Consider the following 22,983-nt stretch of genomic DNA (forward strand, 5'->3'; position numbering starts at 1 on the left):
CTGTTGGGAACAGACTTTTCTGCTAAAGTATATGTATGAAACTAATAATAATAATAATAATAATAATAATTGCACTACAGTTTTATCAGTCTTGTTTCTTGTAACTTGTACCAAAATTTGATGAGTAAAATGGCTCGTGGTCTGGTCGTAAAAGTCTTGTGTTTAATATGTATAAAAGTCGAAGCGGGAATTTGTCTATTTATTTAGTACAAGTCATATGGGTCATGTATGCGCCTTTACTCAATATAAATTAAATATAAATTGTTCTTTAAAATGTAACACTAATTTTCTTTAACCGAAGTCTGTTCAATCCTGATTATTGAATGCTCTGCACCTTAACTGTCACCAAGAAACTTCCAGGTGAAAATTATCTATTGCTGTGGACTTTTACAATGGTAGCCATGTACTAAACTTGGGTCAAAATAAGAGCGCGTCGAGTGGAATCGTCACAATCGAGGGTACTACGAAATTGTTTATCAATATGCGTAGCTTTCGTTGTGACATCACAGGGTGCGACATTCGATACGGATTATACTGGATCCCACCTTTAGTTTCATTTCGTCCAAAAATGTATACTTACTTTAACATTGATTTGGCAGTATGCACCTATCGGAACGTCTAAATAATGACCTTCTAAAGGAATATGGATGTATACGAATCCAAGTGAAGTGAATATTTGCCAAATAAAGGTATGTATAATCAAATTCTAAAAAATGACACCAATTACTGAAATAGTCGGTGTTGATTGCATATATGGCCCATATGACATGGGGTTTAACTGGGGAATGGATGTAATAAGTAACTCTTACGTATTAAAATAGATTTCCTCTGCTGTTTTAATAGCTATTCGTGTGTCCAGTGACATGATGCCAATGTTGTACAAGCTAAATGGTTCAGGCCATCCTCGCATAGGTAGCATATCAAAAGATATTTGAATATACAAGTCTGCTGAGAAACATCTTTGTCGTGAAAGTTATTTACTGCCTGAGGATGATGGAACATGTTTTCGCCTCAGTTTTATAATTCGATTGTGTCCATCATCGTTGGGTTGGTATCTGAGAAGCCCTTCGTAAGAAAAGCTGAAGGAAAAAAAAACAACACACTAAATCTGATGAGAAATTGGATCGTGCTAAATTGTACTTGCTAAGACCGCTGAAAACATACCCCCTGCTGTTTTGAATGCGTGTCTGTTCCCAAAGACATGTGCCAATATTTTATGAGCCAAATAGCTCGGTCTCTCCATTAGAACAGTGGCCTGTCAGAAACGCCGATGCATACAGCACCAAGTTTACTGAGAAAATGGTTCATGTTAAATTGTGCTTGTTTGTGTAAGAAAAACAAGTCCGCTGCAATTTTAGAGTCTGCACATTCCAGAAGACAGGTGTCAATGTTTGATGAGCCAAATGGTTTATGCTCTCTTCGTAAATGTTTTATGCATGAGGGTCAATGCTATGTCTTTTTATTATGTAAAAGTTATAAAAATACAACTTTTTTGCAGTTTGTTTCTAATCGTGCGTGTTTGACGAGATGAGTTAGAGACGTAAAAAAGCCTGTTCAAGCAAAACAAAACAAACAGCAACATGCTTAATACTAAATTGTGTTATTTATCTAAAACTCCTAAAACAAAATATTTTAGGAGCTGTTTCAATATCTTTCTTTAAAGGCAGCATGTACGATAAGCTGAGGAACCACGATGTTTGCAGAAAAGGGATTTTTGTTAACTCTAAGTCGCTTTCTGAGAATGTTTAAATTGCATTTCCCCTGCTGTTTTAAGATGCATCTTGAATCCGGTGATATTTGCCGACATTTGTTGACTCAGATTGCTTCTTCATATAACGGTTGCATGTAAGAGAAGCACAAGATGGATAATAAATGTTACATGAGTATGCTGCTTCGATGTGCTTGTTAATGAAAACTGCTCAAAAGATATTTCCCTGCTGTTTAAAAGTCTTCTTGTATCTTGCGACATGGTGTCAGTATTCGATAAGCTAAATCGCTCAGTCGGAGAAAACGAAGAAGCACTTTAAGATTTAATGAGAAAGAGGGTTGCACTAATTTGTGCTTGTTGTCTAAGACTTCTGAAAATCTATTATTTTGTTTTATTTTATTTTTTTTGCTGCTAAAAAAAATGTTGTGTTCCGCGCAATGATGCTAAGAAGGACAGTTACCATTGATTGCTACATGGTGCAACTTTCAACATATCGCTTCATACATTGCTGCGTGAAACAATAAACTATACATTGAATGCTGCGTGAAACAATAAACTATACATTGAACACTACCATGGTTAGTCGAAACCGTAATATTTATATGACTCTCTCTCTCTCTCTCTCTCTCTCTCTCTCTCTCTGTTTATGTGCGTGCGCGTGTGCGTATGTGTGTGTTATTTGGATTTTTAATGTAGCTTTAACAATTTCCAGTCATGTTGCTTCGATGTTTGCCTTGTAGCAGTTGATAGTGATGTCTAGCACTGGAGCATCATATCTCAGACATGCAGCATCATGCCCAACCAGTCACGTTATACTGACACCAGGCTGACCAGTCCTTACACTAACCTCTTAATGCTGTGGACCAAACAAGGCATCTGCTAGTACCATTTTTATAAGTCTTTGATATGACTCGACTGGGGTTCGAGATCGCGACCTCTCGCATCCGAGGCGGACGCTCTAACCACTTATGCCACCGGATTGGTCCTATGATTTTGTTATATCCATATATCAAGATACTAGACAGGAATAACTGACAATAAACATGTTTAAATTTTAAAATTGTTAAACAAAGACGAAACAGAGCTTGTGGTTTCCACTCTGAAAGATTCATATTCAAAATGAGGACAATGACAGGAATGCGGGTAACACCAGAATAGACCCATGAATATATTTAGTTTACTTGGATCATGAGCCAACCATAGCATCCTTCGTCTTGCATTCTGTTCCAATTATTTTTTTTCTTCATAATTATTGGGAACAAATGTTAACAAGCCCCAGGTTCTTCCTCTACCAGTTATACAGGCCACCATGTATAGCATATCCTGTCATGAGAAATGGCATTAAACCACCCGAAAAAAATTACAAAACAAAGAACGACAGCTCTTCACGACAATCAAAGAAAAGGTGTGTATGGCATTCGGCAATATATCCAAAGCATTTGGAAAGCTTTCGCACCGTGGACTTTCGTACCAGGTACATATGTAGTTCGACGGAGAGAAAAGACCGACCAGGACTTTTTGCTAGCTTATGTCTAACATTATATAAACAAAATAAAGTAACAATACAAATGAGTAATGGTGTTGGAATATCGGATAGAGAAAGGTTAAACACAGAATGGGAGAAGGATGTGCATTTGGAAGAAAAACTGTAATAATAGATAACTATTTTAAGTTTACATGGGAACACAATGATTAAACTATAAGTTTTTTTTTTTAAATTTACTTGATCTAAAATGTACGTCAACTTTTGTGTAATTGTTCAAACTGCATGTTAGGTCAGGCTACACCTGCTGTCGTAAGTAATAACAGCCGGTACTAACTGCAGTTGTTAATCCAGAGTGTACAGGTATACATGACTCTCTCTGGAAAAGTCTTCTCTAGTGAACTAGGTTGCTGAAAGGATGCTTACCCCACCCCCGGGTTGAATACAGATACCAAAAACAACGTGCAGGGCATAAGGTTAGGCCTAGTATTAACCTACTTGTCGTGAACTGCATCCAGATAGCAGCCTCGGGTGAATCCCGCCTAGCCTCGAAAGGACAACTAAGAAGAGTGACGTGAAGCTGACGTTGAATTTGCGATCAAATCACTTCCAGTCAGCATGTTCACAACTCCCTCAAAGGCATAATGACATATTAAAGTAAATAAGATTCCAGCTATCTGTAAATAAATACAAAAAAAAATATCATCAGCGCATGTGCACGCACTATAACCATCTCACCTGAGAATAATTAAAAATGTCTTTGTCTTCAAGTCTATTAATGTAGGCAGACAATACCACCATTCTTTGTGACATCAGTGTTAGAATTGGCACAGATCACCAGACATGGACAAAAGTCATCGGCAAAAATCGCTTTGGGAAATAGATCAACAATATACTTTTCCTAATAAGAAAATCCGTTTTACACGACATCCTAATCACCAACACAGTATTCCGCCAGCCAAACAGCAAACAGGCATGCAAGTAATATCATCTATTTAACTACCTCATCGCCTAGAGAAGCGGCAGGCCAAGTGACCGAGGCCATGGGTAGCGTAGACTACTGGACTCAGCAAAGGTCCATAGTCTTCAAGCTGAGTATCCGGACTCAGCTTAGCAGACAAACACAATGCAAACGAGCCATCAAAGAGACGAGTTTCTCCAAACTGAAACAGTTGGATGAGAAACAGGCGTTTGTTGAAGAACATTGATGTCAAGCCTCTCGGTCACACCAAATGTAAACATCAAGACTGGTTGGATGAGAAAAATGCGGACCTACGGAGACAACTGAAAAAGAAAATTTGGTTCCAAAAAGCCTGTTTAAAAGACAACACTTCGTCATCTAAGAAGCCGGCTTTCAGTAATATCAAGAGGACTGTCAAATCCAATGCAAATTCAGAGAGTTGCAAGAATCTTGACTGAACAACATAGCAGTTGAGGTTTAGTCCTTCGCAGAGAGGGATTACATGAAGGACTTCTTCGATGCGTTGAATACAATCGACCAGCCATAGTCAACAGGAACACCTGGATCAGATGGTATACCAGCCAGCAAATCATAGCCAGAATCGCCTTGTGTATCACATCAATTAAGAACTCCTGCCTAAGTGTCATTTTGGTTTTATGAAAAGACGAGTGACAATAGACATAATGTTTGCAGTCCGTCAACCCCGAAAAAAGACAATACCAACCCATATAAGTGACATTCGTCGACATGACAAAAACCCTGTGTGTGGTCAGTTGTGGGTGCCTCTGGAATACCATGGCAACTTTTGGCCGCCAATATAAATTCGTCGTTAAGGTACAGCGGTGAGTCATCTGAACCGTTCCTAGTCACCAACAGAGTCAAGCAAATCTGCGTATTGGCCACAGCACTCTTCAGAACGATGACTTCCATGACTGTGACACTGGGGCCGACATCAGATATCAATCCTTTACGATCCATGGAGAATGTTGGCAACGATGATGATGCAGGAAGTGGATGTTTGTGATTCATTATCTGACGATTGCTACCTATGCCATCCCCGAGTTTAACATGCAAGTATGGACCGTTTCTCTTCAGCTTGTGGCAATGTCGGTCTCACAATCAATATCAAGAATGTATATATATATATATATATATATATATATATATATATATATATATATATATATATATATATATATATATATATATATATATATATATATATATACTAATGTCACTTAATCTAAGACACGATATAATGCCCAGGATGTTGGTAATTGTAGATGGAAAATTCCATCAAATTCGTAAATATGTTTAGTCCTTGAACATAATTTTTAATAAATATCTTGTTTTCCGTTTAAAACAATGAACAAAAACAGAAAAGCAAAACATGACAATAGACAGGTGGGCCAAAAATCGACCTTCAATCACAAACAATATAATGAATGAAATATATATAACACTAGCATAGAAGATCTTCAACCGCGAGTTGAAGGAGGGAAAGCAATCTCAGAACACAAAAAGGCTTCAAAGACTCCCTTAAATCATCCTTCAAATATTTCAACATTGACCCCGAATCTTGGGAGGATAATCGTAATCCCATCCATAGTGAAGCTACAGACTATGAGCTAATGACTTCAGTGGCAGTGCAGAACGCTAGCAGCTTCAACAGCTCAACTGCATTGCATCTTCTGTTGATCCAGCAACCCTAAGCTCATGTCGAGTGTGCCATAGACATTTCAAAGAACAAACTGGCTTGATCAGCCAATCGCGTGCCCACAGAAATCAACCCCGTTAGTGATATAATTCGAACTCGACGGATGAACAAAATATTTATCAACTCACTATATTTGTATGTTGTTAACTATATTTAATTAGATTGCTAGTTACGTTTTTTTTCCATGATATGCTGCGGGTTGTGTAAATTGTATCTTTTTTAGATGTCCTTGTCCAAAATCAGTGGCGGTTTTGTAAGCAATATTGTTTACCTTGATCTGACTGAAGGATATCAGTTAGGATTATCATCGTGGTCTTAGTCAAGGACATTGTGTTTACCATGTTCTTTATTATAACTGTAGTAACAGGCATTCTAATTATAACTAAGGGTTATCTTGTAAACGTTTCCCATTAGGTAATAGTTTTATTTTTAAGAAAATGCTAATTGTGACCTACAGGAGTATAAGATCTTTTTTCACGGGAAAAATTAATTATTCATGCAGTAACATCTGAAGCAGACGTCAGTCTAATAGTTGTGTCCAGTGTTTCATTTGGGCTGGAATTTATTTATTTAAATTATTTATTCACAGGAAATGAAAAGCTTAAACAATATTCATGAAAGTAGATACTTTGATTTATAGTGAAATTCAAATATTCCTGGATAGTATTATTGTGATTCACCAAAAGACTCTTGGCACGTCATTGCTATTCAGGCCATGACAAGCACATCAACACTTTCAGCTTTGGATTTATTTTGGAATACTACTAAAAGTCATTCAGAACTTTAATGATTAGGACTTGTGTTCGAAATTCTCGGAGTATTTGGAATTTAATTCGCAATACCGTAGGTACCTTTTACATTTTTCAATTTGTATCGTCTATGCAATAATGTTAACAGTAAGCCTTTTTTTTTTACTAACTTTGTATGATAATGGAGAGACGCCTAAACCTCAGTTACATTAATTCTTTAGCTTGTAGCCGTTATCTACATCAACGCAGGTGCTTATTTCTAAGTCTTAAATACCTGCTTCTGCCTGCGATGATTAACCCAGTTTCAATGTTCAGCTTAACTGTAGCACAATCTAACTCGTAAAATATTTAAGGTTTTTGCAGATTTCATTAAGAAAAGCAGACGATTTTCCTAATCTTCTTTGTCAATGTTGTCTATGATTACTTATAATAATCCTGTAAATAATATTGCGCAGACTCTTGTATTTCACTTATGTCCTCTCTCTCTCTCTCTCTCTCTCCATGCCTCACTTATAACGCTAAGTCCTTTTTTTTGGGACGGGTTATACCTAACATTAAGAACTTTTTGCTCAGTTCCAATTGTTTTATTACTATGGCAGCAAAATCTGTTTAATAACAGCAAAAAGAAGCTTCATTTATTTAAACATATGCACGGCAAACGATGTGTTCAGTACAGATTTACGCATACAAATTGGCCAATCATCAAGCTGGTACAACTGTAGTCGAAACATCAAAACATATATGCGATAGAAAAGCAAATTATTTGTATGCTGCTATTACTATCTCCCTTTCAGTCAAATTTAATAACGTTGTTTTCTCAGGATGTAATTTTTATACAACGCTTTAGACAAATATTAATGTAAAAATATTGCAAGCTCAACAGTTGTTAATAAAGCAAGGATATTTTGTCTTTTTAAGAGCTGAGATAACAAATTAGTTTATTTTTTTCAGCTTCAAATTGCATAGTGCACGACCCGTTTCAAGTTATCTTCCGCTTTTCATCGCGGAATTTATTTTTTGGCATAGCAGTTATTATGGATAAAACATGTATTAATGTCTTCCTGAAATGTTTGTATATATGAAGCTAAATATTTCCTTGTTGCAAATTTCCATAAATAAATTGTTGTAAGTTACAGACAGTTGCACAGAACTTTAAATTTGCTTGGACATAGTGTCATGAATATTATTAAATTTGGAATTGCTGACGAAGTGACATTTTTATTGTTGTCTGTAATTTTAGCTATCATTTACTACCTGGAATTTACCTATATGGACAAACGACGTGTACAGGCGGTAGTTCTCATTCAGTGTCATTGTCAACAAAATTGATAGGCACTACGTTAATTTTTTTATACTACAGTATTGTGCTTCAAAATTTATATGAAATAATTTCTTTTAAATTGCTTAGAGAAGGATTGTTTTATTTAATTATTATTATTATTTCAGTTAGAAATCATTTCTAAACGTAAAACAAAGCAGCGAATAATTGTATTCAGTTATCTTGTTAAATTTATTTTGTGACAAATATGTACATGGTGAGTTGTGAGAACAACGTACATTCTCCTGTTTCATTATTGCTATAATTATACAACGTCGATTACTATTTAATATGAACAAAGAGCAAAATACAATCTAAAACGTTCACACCATCAATATGAATAGGACGGAATAATCAATTATATTGTCGAATCTTCGCAAAGTTAAACTGACAATAAGACTAAACGTACCATGAGAAGGTCTATTTCATTTGACCAGAGGTAATGCCTATCAAAAAATTTTCGCTGGTCAATTTGTTTCTATCAGTTTGTCAATGCATTCAACAACTGATATCAAATTGATATCCCTGATAACAAAATAAGTTTCTCATGTTCTCTTGAAATTGATCTATTGTACCTATCATACAGGTTCATTATATTAGTGTCTGGACTTGTCCACTGCTTGTCCCTCGGGGTCCTAATGTGGTTCTGAGGTTTCCTGACCTATCCATCAAACTCAGTTTTTAAAATTTGACACGAGTTTCTTTTTGCCGTGGTCCCGTCATGTTGACAGCGAACATCTCTCTCTCTCTCTCTCTCTCTTCTCTCTCTCTCTCTCTCTCTCTCTCTCTCTCTCTCTCTCTCTCTCTCTCTCTCATGCTCAGTCCCAAATCATACCAATGTACAAAAATCTTAAGAAATAACTGAACAAGCCTTATAACAATTTCCATGTTACCACAGATTCATCATATACAATTAGTAGTATTTTAGAGTTGATAGATATTAATTGCTAGTTGTATTAATTAGGCATTTACATGTCTTGTTTTAAAGCACGGCTCTAGTAATATCAGCGTTGATTTATTTACCGATATTTGGGCATATACCAACCAGCTTTCATATTCATGTATGTATGGATGTGTGTGCGTGCATTCATGCATACACTTGTATGTATGTATGTATGTATGTATGTATGTATGTATGTATGTATGTATGTAACTCCAGCTACTACGTACTTATTTTACTTAACTGACGCGTTCAGCTAGTTCCAAGAGAACAAAATATAAATATCCTTTGATAAATACTAATGCTTGTAATCATATATTATTAATAGAAGAATGTATTTCGCATTTTCTTCAATGACATATATACAGTTCAATTCTCAAACACATAAGCGTTACTATATATATATATATATATATATATATATATATATATATATATATATATATATATATATATAGTGGACTTTATTGTCAAAAATGTCCGTCTTTGGCTTCTGAGCAATTATTCCAAATTCAATTCAACACATGGAAACCCCCCAGAAGTGACATGGAAGTACACCATGCTATTTATACGCAGTACATGTCAAGTCGATACGCAGGGTCGGTGTACGGGGTATTTTGCGCCCTTGATAATTTCTTAATATAGTCTACATATTCAGTGATAATAAATGAATAACCCGACAGAGTACTTCGTTTTGCGCCACCCCACCCCCAAATCTTGTCGTCCTAAGCGGTCGACTAGTTTGCCTATTGGGTTAAACCGGCCCTGCCGATACTTAATATTATTTTTAAAAATGTTAAACATATTTTGTACAATAGTCGATCACATCATCATATACTTTAAATGACGCAACGAATGCTGGCTGAATCTGGTGGAATCGGATTACAAACTCGGATTACAACCTGTCTTTTTCAACGTCATTTCCGCAGAAAATTCCGAATCTGTTCCGAATGAGTTGAATGAAGCGCTGGACCATAAATGTCAAGATAGTCCCACTACTGCCGAAATACAGGGAAGTAGACAGTAAGAGCCAATCGCCGAAGGGATATCGAGGCTTGTGAGGCAACCTGTTCTCTCATCCAGTAGGACATCACCCGAGGGCTTGTTGATAATCTGGCATATATTTTTTTTATATCAAATTAATGCAACTTTGATGCCTCCCAATACCAGATAGAAGGGTTTTAAATAACGACGGTCAAGTCAGCGCAACTTTTTATTATCGAACTTTCTTATTGTTGCATGATGATTGGCCGTAACTGTTTTTATTAGCCGTGGAAAAGATAAAATAAAAGTGACGCAATGATAATTAAACGGTCAAGTAGTTTTATTATTATGTATCTATCTTTCCCTGCGGTTGTTTTAAGTAAGGAGTCCCTGTGTCTATCTTAAGTTCTATCTCGTATCTACATTTTGGTAATTAAATGTCAACATTATGGTGATTATATGTCAGCTAAAATTAATCAGTAAAGAAACAAAACCAATGTAATCAATGGTTCTAGCTAACTTCATTAACTGCCTGTTTAGACTTAGATATAGTCGGACAAGTGGAAGAGAATTTACACACGATGAATAAAATACAATATACCCATCAATGCATTCAGTATTTTTGTGTATGTCAACAGTTACATGTTACTATTATTTATTAAATATTTCCAGGGGAATTTCTTAAAATGTGTGATTGGATTATAACCAACAAAGGTTTTATGAGCGAATATTTACTCTCAAAATTAAGCTATCCTTTTGTCGTGAATTTTGCATGCATACAAATATACGAACATTTGTACTTAGCTACCTGCTTGCATACATACATACATACATACATACATACATACCTATCTACCTACCTACACACACACACACACACACACACACACACACACACACACACATACATACATACATACATACAATACATACATACATACATACATACATACATACATACATACATACATACATACATACATACATACTTGGTAACAACACCTCTATTGATCTCAATCAACAAAAGGATTGTACTTGAATCACTCTTTGAAAATTTAGACCAGACTATTTCATTAAAATTAACAACCATTCTTTGTCACTTCTATGGTCTAGACGTTATAGGTCAAACAAGCCTGAACCTTTTGTCTCAATATTCTTTTCCTTAAATTGATCCCATGTTGGCTGTGTGATAGATCGATAGATCGGTCACAATCAATCACTAGTAAAGGAAGCATTTCTTAATCGATGCGAGCGTGATCATGTTGTAACGATTTTGTCCTGCCTCTTGAGCAAGATTTTTAATTTTAAAAATTCTGTTCTTATTGTTTTGTATATGTTTTAGTAACGTTGTCCTGCTCTTAAGGTACTGTTATTTTTACGTCGTTTTTTTTGTTACTTTGTTGTTGTATAAAAAATATCTATGTAATTTATTGTTAGTAACTATACAATAATGCAACAGTACAGAAATACTGGCACAATTCAGTTTCATAATTATGTGTAAAACTTCATGAATTAAGCATGATAAGACAAAAGTACTCGGTGTGTAAACATGGAGGTGGGAAAATATTTATATGGAGCACGACAAGCATGCAATTGTACACATTTGTAATGGTTGGCAAAACTGAAGTAATTTAAGTAATCAATAGTTCAAATCAAATGCTGTATCTATTTTTCCTATCAGATTTGTACAGTTTAATGGTAATATCAACGTAATCAATGTAAATCATCGCTTCAGGTTACTAAAATTCTGTTGGAGGGCTGCGGGGTTTGTATTTTGTTTTATCTTATTTAATAACATCTGGTATGTGCTACGTTTCAGATAAGAAGCTAGTTATTGTAAGTTTGCAACAAAGTTGAAATTTAAATTCAAGATGGCTGTAATTCGATTGGGTCTTTCTTGATTAAATGAACATTATTCAAACTCAATATGTTTGCTTGGTCTATTTCACTGTTTTTGAGAGTTTCGAGTATGTATGTATGTATGTATGTATGTATGTATGTATGTATGTATGTATCTGTGTATCTATGTATGTATGTATCTATGTATGCATGCATCTTAAGACGAACAGGTCGAAAATAATAATAATAATAATAATAATAATGATAATAATAATAAATAAATAAATAAATAAATAAATAAATAAATAAATAAATAATGTATTTAATTGTAATATGAGTCCTTTAGCCCGGGATACATATCCATACATCATGCAGTACAAAAAGATGTTATAGGTCGTACCAAAAGTACATTGTCTCTATTGGGAGATATATACATGAAAGTAATCATTATTGCATCTTTTAAATTGAGTGAGATACAAGTATTACACAGTAATGACAAACGAATTTAAGAGGAATGCTGAAACCTGCATGGAGCACGTTTTGTGATATTGATCTAGAATCGTATGTAGCAGGAGTAATTGATAAGACGGTTTCTCTGATCTTTAAGGCGTTTATAGTAAACATTGCTAAATTAGTAATCAAAATTTTAGTATTATCATTTCATATAAAAGTCTTACATTTTTCTTAAAGTTGGATTGTAATATATAAAAATGGGTAAATATTTTCCTTGTATTTCTCCAAATAGCGGACAAGCAGTAATAAAATGGAATTCATTTTCGTTAAGGTTACAAATTTGACACAGTCTTTCATCTTAGCAAATACTTTCATATCTTCCCATATTACCTCTGATTGTCAAGTTTCCCACTCTGCGCATAGTGATTATATAACAAAAATTGCTATCTCCCAACAATTCTAGATTTCTTTGACAAGTGAATTCTACTCCCAATTATCAATAGAATCTCAGTCTTTCTACTGACTTAATCTCATCCTGCCGCTTTTGTCACATCTCTAGCTGAACATTCTAAGAAATGTATTTTCATCCTATACGCGCTGAGTACACCAAAATTGCTAAGTCCAATTTTTGGACTTAGAAGCTTTTTAAACATTGTTAGCCCAGCAATCACAATTCCACGCAAACCCCACTACCACCAACGGTAAATTGTAGCATTATTTAGGATATCTTCTGTCTTTTGGTATTTTGAGAATTCTTAGCCAATATTTCAGAATAAATTTATATCTTATATGCTGCATATTAATTCTTCCTAATTCATTTTATGCGAATGCATTCTGAGTTGACTTAATACGTACCAAGAATATATTTACGAAATGACAAATAAGCTTTTGCAGTATCACTGGCATCATATAACCCCCAAACCTCAGCCCCATTGTTAAGAAGGGAGCTATTTCGCCTCAAACAGTCGAAGCAATAATAATAATAATAATAATAATAATAATAATAATAATAATAATAATAATAATGATAATAATAATAATAGTAATAATAATAATAATAATAATAATAATAATAATAATAATAAGGAGGAGGAGGAGGAAAACTTTACATCAAGGAAAACCTAAAATATTTTTGTACACCAACCTGAACCAACTTATGTTAGCAAACATAAATGTACAATGTTAATTTTGAAATTAAATATACAAACCTGATAGTACCTTTTATAATGATTTATGAAACAAAATTGCCAATTACGAAATTTCTCTCCAATATGTAATTTTACCTTTGATGAAAGTAAATAAAATTGTAGCTCTTTTCATGTATACAACATAAATCACGTTTATTAGTTTTCTTATAAAGATAATAAGCAAAGCTAAAAAAACACGTACCTAAAAAGGAATAAACGTGGAACGAGGAAATTGGAACAGTTCCTGCCAATTATTCTTTAGAACATTTAATATGCATGATTAATGTGTTATTATGTAACACAGGCAATCAATCAAGGTGAATAGCAAACATAAACAAAACATTATGAATTAGATGACTTCTAGCATGGGTTTATTTCTTTATTTTCAATGGAAGGGAAAACAATAAAAAGATCATAAAATTCTGGTGGTCAAATATCAATGGTTATAAATTCTACTGTCTGTTGGTGCTGTTGGTTAGACTCGGCAAGTTTTCATTGCTTTGATGTATGCTTCTTTCTTATCTCTTTATCTTTTGTTATTTGACCTATATATCGTTATATGGTTCATTTCTCTGATAATGCATTATGTTTCACTTATTGGCCTTCCATGTATTCCATTTAAATCATGTATTTTCACAAAACACATTATATTATATTATATTATATTATATTATATTATATTATATTATAATATATTATATTATATTATATTATATTATATTATATTATATTATATTATATTATATTATATTATATTATATTATATTATATTATATTATATTATATTGTATTGTACTGTATTATATTATATTATATTATATTATATTATATTATATTATATTATATTATATTATATTATATTATATTATATTATATTAACAAATGGTTTTAATTAGTTTTTTATCGATCAAGAGTATCGTCATCTTGTTGAACAAGGAAAATGTGAAAAGAGAAAATGAAGGAGACAAACTAAAGAGATAATGAAAAAGAGATGTTGGCAACAACGTGTAAATTTTGTTCACCAATGTATTTACGTTTAATATTGAATATAATTCTTTACGACAATTGTCAATACAACTCTACTATTACTACCACTGCAACTAACAACAACAACACCATTAATAATAATAATAATAATAATAATAATAATAATAATAATAATAATAATAATAATAATAATAATAATAATAATAATAATAATGACGATCTTACTGTTGGTAACGATGATAATGATATCAGATGGAGTAATATTGATGAAAAGAAGAAGCGGAAGAAGAGGACTAGATTAGGTATTCAAAAAGCACAGCTGTTTATCTGTTGTAAATAGGAATTATTTCTTTCTAACTTTCATGGTTTTGCAAAACCACTTTGAGAAAGTGTCCTATAGCAATTATAGCATGACTTCATTTTTTCTATTTTTATTTTTATAATATTTTACTGCCACCATTGTCTCAAGAGTGTGCTTACTCATATGCTGTCTTTTAGTTGCATCTAACATTTTTATTCATTTGACACATGTAATTCCAATTGTCCAGATCTCAAAGCGTTTGGATTTGAAAAACTGTTGTAAAAATAATAGTTCCAACTGAATTTTATCAGCAAGTTTCGTGTAATGTTAGAAATAATAACCAAAGTGCTAATGCTACTGAAATTACCCCTCCGCTTTCGTATGTTGCAACTTTTGTTACTATCCTAGTCAACAAGGTGGAATAATTCATATTTACGAAATGTCCGTGGAAAAAAGGGGGAAAATAGTTCATAAATGTCAAGCTTTTTTTGTGATAGGTATGAGCGACAGTTATATCTATTATTCTGTCGCAAATGATGCTATCTCGTCCATCCAAATTAAAGCTATTTCAATTTAAAAGATAGCAAAGCATCATCCAGGTTCAAAGGGTTAGACGGTAAATACAGTTTTGGACTTGCTCTGACACGATGCTTTAGGAGAAGAATGACATGACTAGTGAAGAGACGTCGCAAATGAACAATGAAAGATTATACCAGATTGGAAATTAGCCACGAAGACACAATCGTGACGTTTTCATTTTTTTTCCATCCACGACCTTTTTCATAAACTGTCTTTTAGTAAGAAATTTCCAATGTCTGTTCATGTCTTAAGAAACCCGTCATACATAATGTTTTTCAGCATGACGAATGGTCCAGTCAAGCCTAATTTCTTTTTTTCTGAAAGAGATGGAAATCTATCTTTTTCGAGTCGAATCCAGACTGAGAAACATAAAGATGTAATGGATTCGATGTCTGTTCTTTCTAAGAAAGAGCCAGCTATTGCATTTCTTGCCCGTATAGAAATTTGGTAAATTTGATATTCTCGCTAGCAGTCACTTGACGGGTTATTCTGAAGACTTGTGTTGAGTTACACATAACTCTGAACGAAATTGTCAGTAAAAAGAACACAAGGAAATTTTTAAAAGTATACAAATTAGGAATCAATTGGTCTTAAATATGAAAAATTAATATCTTTTTATTACAAAGGGTTATGCAATATTGAAGTAAAGCAAGTAAATCGTGGAGACATCGCAATACAAACATATAAATTATAGGGTATACAAAATCGTGGAGTCATCACAAGTACTAATATGCCGGCCTTAACCATGGAGAAATTTGTATGAATGCGTATATCCTGTGACATGTAATAACTGAACTCAATAATGGAATTATTCTACGCATTTAATAAATTTCTTTTGGAATAAACACACAATAGAAAACCATTAATTACCTGACGAGGAACCGAATATTAATTTAAAAAAAATAGATTCTTAAAATGTCCTGGATTTACTTAAAAACATATATGAACACTTCCAAGATTAGGACATTACCTTGCATGGCGTATGGATTTGATCTCACACGTATTTATTATTGTTAATAGGACACGAGTTTACGGAACTCCAAATCAAAGACGCCACATGATAAAGTAAAACTGATAAAGATTGATCTTTATTTAATAGTTTTATTTTGGTTTTCAGCAAGACTTTCCTCGCTAAAAGACATTTCACTTCTTTAATGTAGACATCTAATATATGGACCAAAGTTAATGCTTCAGGGAAAATAAAACATTTTACTTTTTTTTTAAAAAAACACAAAGATATCGCGGATAAAATAATCGATGTTAATTTTTTATTATTATTATTTATTCTGAGACACGGTTACTGGATTTTCGTCGTTCGCTGTATTTAGTAATGTTGCTTTAATCTGCTGATGGATTATCGAATATTGTCTTACAAGTATAATTCGTATATTTAGCCAACATAGTATAGGACACGACTTAAGAATATTCAGGAGCTATATTCTCTCTCTCTCTCTCTCTCTCTCTCTCTCTCTCGATCGATCGATCGATCGATCGAGAGAGTATTGTTAGCATGAAAATGGGGAACTATACTAAGGGCACACTTCGTGGTGTAGCAGTAAACATTCATCACTTAGCACTACTATGATCGTAGGTTCAAGCCTCGATTTGGGTATGCACAAATATATGTTGTCATTCATCCGACTTTATCGGTGTTCTCGGATTACCTCCTTTCCAGAGATTTCTCACGCTAATACATCTTAGATCACGTGATAGGCGTTATCATGGCTTTGATTTTTATATTTAATTTTTCATTTGCAAATAACAGCCCTCCTCTATTACTGCGTCGAATGTAAGAAACGATGGCTGCATTACGGGTGTTTACGATTATATATTTGCATTTGCTAATTGGTGTTCAAAAAGGACACTTTTTTACTTTCTTTATTAGGCATTATCATGTATAGACGACCTTCGTAGCATTTTCCACTGAGTTAAAAAAAAAAAGTCTTGGCAGGTTAAAGAGAGAGAGTGAGGGAGAAAGGGAGAGAGAGAGAGAAATTTATATATATATATATATATATATATATATATATATATATATATATATATATGTCTGTGTGTGTGTGTGTGTGTGTGTGTGATTTGGATTTTTAACGTAGCTCTAACCAATTTTCAGTCATATCGCTATGATGTCTTCAATGTGGCAGTTTTAGTGATGTCTAGCACTGGGGCATCATGCCGCAGACATGTAGCATGATGTCCCACCCAGTCACATTATCCTGACACCAGGCCGACTAGTCCTAACACTAACCTCTTAATGCTGAGCCCCAAGCGAGGCAACTGTTAGTACCAATTTTGTAAGTCTTTGGTATGACTCGGCCGGGGATCGAACCCACGACCTCTCGCATATATATTGGAAAATCGTCTTCGTGTGATTCCATGGGACAATCTGTTGTTTTATACCTAGTTTTGAAATGTTTTTATTTACAGGTTCAGTTCATTAAGTACAGACGTGAAAATCGTCTTCGTATGATTCCATGGGATAATAATCCTTGTTTAATACTGATTTTTATCGTAATCGATCCCTCTTTTCCAAATTAAATCTTCTCGTCCTAATCAATGCCTCTTTTCCTTAGGATTGCCCCTTTCCAGCAGCCCCCCCCCCCCGATTTTGTGAAAATTAACATATGTTTTCAGAAAGATTTATCTTGGCGAGTAGACGCTTGTATTTAAAAAATGAAACGTAAAATAGATACTTGTATACATTTTTAGCAGAGTTTTTATAGTAAAATAAAGAATTGTTGAATAAACAACCAGATAATCTTTGGCATCTTTGCATATATTAGTACTGTGTTGGATTGCCTTTTCCATGGAAAGCCGTGCATTAGAAGGCTTACAAGCAGTTTCTGATAAGATTGTGGAGCAGAAATTTCAGTTAGGGAAAACATTTATTTTCGTAAATAGTCGGGGGGGGGGAGAGAAATTGGTACAAATAGTAACTTTTACGTTAATTTGATCGACTCTTTGTCTTAAGGTTTGACGTCATAACAAATGACAATATGACTTGATGTTAGTCTTATTTATACAATGATATTTAGTGTCGTAACTACTACTAAAGTGTTTTTTCCCCTTCCTAATATAGTAATGTATATTACATAAGTTTTATACAATGCAACCAAGAAGTGTGTATTAGCGGAATATTTACCAATTTCTTTCTATCCAAAAAATAATAATCTTTCAAAAACATTCCACTATCGATCTATGTATATATCTATCTATATGTCTTTCCTTTGAGATTTGTGTTATAAGATCCACCTCATTCGACCCCTAAATAAACTGAGCTAACGTTATTTACCTGATCTGTTAATTAGGTTTCATTATCCCGAATTCCGAAAAGGTTTGCCGTATTCCTCCGCTCATATATGTGCTTTCCCGACGTTTGTTTGTATTGCTAAAGTACGAAAGAGTTAAGCAAATATTAAATTAGAATATAATAACGACCTACGGATTTTATATACTGGTACATATATATTTTGCTTGTGACATCTTTGTCGTTCATGTTGTTGGACTAAGTGTTTATATTTATTTGCAAGGGTCTACCTTCTTAATAGTTTTGCATTTATACCTATATATTTTGAGTACTTCATTTATCATGGGCACTATATAGTTGTTATTGTGCTGACGTGCCGTTAAGCTATATACACTAACATACTGGTTTAAAAATTACTGTATATACCTTACATAACAAAACAATGTTTTGGTCCAAATTTAAACTTGTGCACAATATTTCTGAAATTAAATCTTCCGATGTAAAGAAGAGGAATTAAAACATATAAAAGAAATATTTGGTCCAAGTATTTTAGGTCCGATATCAAATGAATAAATTTTCAATAAATTTCTCATTTTTTTAATGCCTCATTTTTCTTTCCCACACGAACATCAAGGCCAACCTGTATATATAACAGTAACCTGAAAAGTATCGATCGAAATTCTACGAGAACCGAACACGTTAGTATCACGCATTCCTCGTTGAAGAATAATTCAGTTTTGAATTCCCAAGCCGTTTTGTTCGTGCAATATTTCCAGACATAAAATAAAGCTTCAGCACGCAAAAATTGTGTTTATTCTCAGAGAATTGTCATTTCAATTCCCTGGAAATCTTTAAATTCCATGGCAACTGGACCAGAGTGCTATGTCTTCTAACTAATTGGCAGCTATGGGCAGCCATGAAAAATGTTCTGTCAGATTGAGTTTTCCAAACCCTTCTCCGGCTTTCACAGATCACTTCTCCTAATTATTGAAATTACGACTTTTCTCAATCATTTCGGAATTCCGTTTCGACCAAGACAACTAAAGGCCGCATTTCGGTACTTAGGTTCGAATTAAATTTCGTCCTCATTTTTATACACTAGCTTGTCTTGACCAGTCTGGTGTGAAATTAAGTCAGGGCAGCAATGAGAAAAATAAACCAAGAGTGAAATTAAATAACGTTGTTTAACTAAGGCATGGTCCTGAGACTTAATACTACAAGAATAAATACAACTGGATGCAATGGTTTACAAATCGATTCCATTTTGTGTGATTAATCTTCCTTTCTTTTCTAATTTGATTGTTCACCAAACATTGATAAATGAATACAAATATTATCATACGAAATATTATATATATAAATATATATATATATATATATATATATATATATATATATATATATATATATATATATATATATATATATATATATATATATATATATATATATATATATATATATATATATATATACCTCAGATATAAATTTTTTAAATGCTAGTGATGTAGAAAGCTTGAGTCATGCAAAATACAAAATGCTCTTTGAAAAAATACAACAGTTACTGATGCTTTTTTGCAAGAATTTAATTTTCCAATGATCAGGTATTGTTATTTGATACACTCTTTAAAACAGTATTAATTTATTGCTGAATATATGCAGTCATGTGTCATCTATTTATGAATGAACCAGTACTCTTTTTGATAACAGAGTGATAGCTTATAATACACTTTTAACAGATCATGAAATAATTACCGAATCAAGATAATCTTTTATATAAACAGAATAGTTGCTTTTTTACTTTTAAATAATAATATTATTAGTTTTAATTATTTGATGTGAGCGTGCTAAAACCTTGTAATTGTGTTTATACGATTATAACATCATAACAACCCGCATGCATAACTCTTCAGATAAAAGGTATGATGAGGAAATAAGCCGATATAATACTACTACTGTTACTACTACTAATAATAATAATGATAATAACACGCACGCTTATCTTATTGTTATTACTATTATTATTATTATTATTATTATTATTATTATCATTATTAATATTATTGATTAGTTATCTATAAACTTTGGGAAATATTGGCCTTGAAGAAAAAATCAGATTGTACACGAATTTACAATTGTCAATACACGCTTTGATAAATGTCATGAACAAACACTAAAGAAGAAAGAGAAGTAGAAGAAAATGAGGAAGCGAGTGAATAGACATTTAATATAACTTGTACTGTAGTTACTATTTTCCTACTACTCCAGCTAAGTTTGACTTAAATTCAATCACTATCATTAAATAATACAATTATCATGGCGTCTCTTTCAATTCGGCCTATTGAAAGATTGAATTAAAACTTTACTACAAGGCCTGCATTTTTCCACAAGACGAAAGAATATAGTCTCTCTCTCAATTACCTTTCAATTACAGCTAGTGTTTCAAACGTTTAGAATATATGTTATCGATACTTATGAGACATTGTTAGATGTTAATTTTTCTATAGTTTATTTATTAATAAAAGTTACTCAATTGTAAAATAATTAGTGCCACGTTAAGCCTAATGTATAGATGTATTTTAATTGTTATTCACGGGCTAATTTTTGGATATCTCTTGTTACAATGCACAGACTCATATGTATGTATGTATGTATGTATGTATGTATGTATGTATGTATGTATGTATGTATGTATGTATGTATGTATGTATGAATGTTTGTTAACGGAATATTAAGATCGATCAGGAGAGAGAGAGAGACAGAGAGAGAGAGAGAGAGAGAGAGGGAGAGAGAGAGAGAGAGAGACTTACGTTTCTTCTTGGAGGAAAAAGATAGAGATGTATCCCCTGCATAGAATACGACCTACTGTAAATTGTAGGACTCGTGATGCTATGCCTTTCTCGAGATAATATCTCGAGTCATTTGTCCACAAGATGTTTAGGTGTGAATTTGAAACTATATGCATAACCAACTTTCTATATTTGTGTGTACTTGGTCGAAACTTTTCCTAATAATAAATTGCATTTCTTTATAATTGCTCTAAGTGTAATAGTCTATTCGTATCTTTGCACGCAAACAAAATTACGCAAGCTGTGTTCTGGCATTACTTGTACGCTTTAGCCACTGTGACAGATGGCGAGAAAGGTGTGTGATTTGCTGGTGCTGATTACATATTGGCTGTTCTCTAGGGCACTTGTTTCTATCTTTCTATTTGTCTTTGAATTATTTTTCTTCTTTTCATTTCCTGATATATTAACCTTCAGTGTTGTTTTATAAATAAAATCACACTTTAGGCATTTATTTCTTTATCTTGAAGATTGTTTTATTTTGATCACATTTATCATGATCATATTAATGGTAGGTTCTGCTTTTTCACGTTATTCTACAATGAAAGACAGAACTCCGCTGTGTAAAATTTATCATACAACAACATCGAAACTTCTTCATCAGAAATGCAACAAAAAGAAAAAGACAATTAAAGTATGCCCGTGTGACGTTTGTGAAAGTGCAAAATAATTATAAAATGTAATATAATCATAAAATACTAATTCCACATTCAATAACCCGGTATATGCGTTATATCAGTCTCTAGATAGTCTCCATTTCCACGTCGATTAATAACGGCCAGGAGCCAGATATTTCTAACAATTAACATCCCAATCCAACGAATGTTCCATTAGTTTTAATATTTTTCCCAATTATGAAGTAAATATTTTTCCGCCAAGTCCCAAAGGGACAATCCATTTTGGAGCACGTGACACACAAAATGATACATTTCTGTCAAATGATGGGCTATGCGTAATGAAATGGATCAATTTCTGCAAATTATTCATAAATATTTGATTAAGCAAACGTCAATAGACCGCTGTAATGGACAAATCTATTTGCTGAACATCAAGTTTCCTTTCAGAGAGGAAAATTGACTCTCAAGTAATTATTGCATAATCCAATTATATCACTATTATTAGATTTAGCGCTTTTATTCGTGGATGCAGTTGTGGTGCTCAGCAAAGATATGACTCTACATCATTCCACAGGGACCTTAATTAAGACAAATCTAATAAGAAAGATATTTGCCTTTTTGGGTTAAAATAATGATTTTCTGCTGCTCGTGCGTTTTAAAAAAGCGTTTTCTCTGGTTTTATGGTCAGAGATCGTCAAATCACTTTTCCTTTAAAAACTAGAAAGATCAAACATAACAATATTTGCTCCATGTTACTCTTTTTATCTTAATGTTTGACTGGTTAACGTGCAAACAATTGATGAAACAGTCAGATCGACAGCTGCGCTCTTTTGTTTGTTGTCTTTTGTCGCTTACTTTTCGTTGCTTACTTCCTTAGTTTATATTTGTTTGCTTGACTATAACTATATGTGCATGTACATGGTTCAGTGCGTGTTTGCTTGTATTTATCTGTTCGTTCATTTGTATGTTTTAGTGCGCGTTTGTTGTCTATATCTGTTCGTTCATTTGCTTGCTTTAGTGCGTGACTGTTGTCTACATATGTTCATTCATTCGCATGGTTTATTCAG

At 33.2% G+C, this 22,983-nt stretch overlaps 1 protein-coding gene and 1 long non-coding RNA gene across 5 annotated transcripts in view; one reads left to right on the plus strand and one right to left on the minus strand.

The window, feature by feature from the left end:
• The window catches only part of LOC149798288 (neurobeachin-like), a 561,888-nt gene that overhangs the window by 440,841 nt on the left and 98,064 nt on the right, over nucleotides 1-22,983 (plus strand). The window lies entirely within an intron of this gene.
• LOC149798292 (uncharacterized) lies at nucleotides 819-21,529 on the minus strand. The gene is made up of 2 exons (XR_016421617.1): nucleotides 21,264-21,529; nucleotides 819-1,079 (listed from the first exon to the last, which is right to left on the minus strand). It is a non-coding gene; the product is annotated as an uncharacterized LOC149798292 (long non-coding RNA).

Source organism: Sinohyriopsis cumingii, chromosome 6 (assembly GCF_028554795.1).
Source record: "Sinohyriopsis cumingii isolate HCF-2022 chromosome 6, ASM2855479v2, whole genome shotgun sequence".
Taxonomy (NCBI): Eukaryota; Metazoa; Mollusca; class Bivalvia; order Unionida; family Unionidae; genus Sinohyriopsis; species Sinohyriopsis cumingii.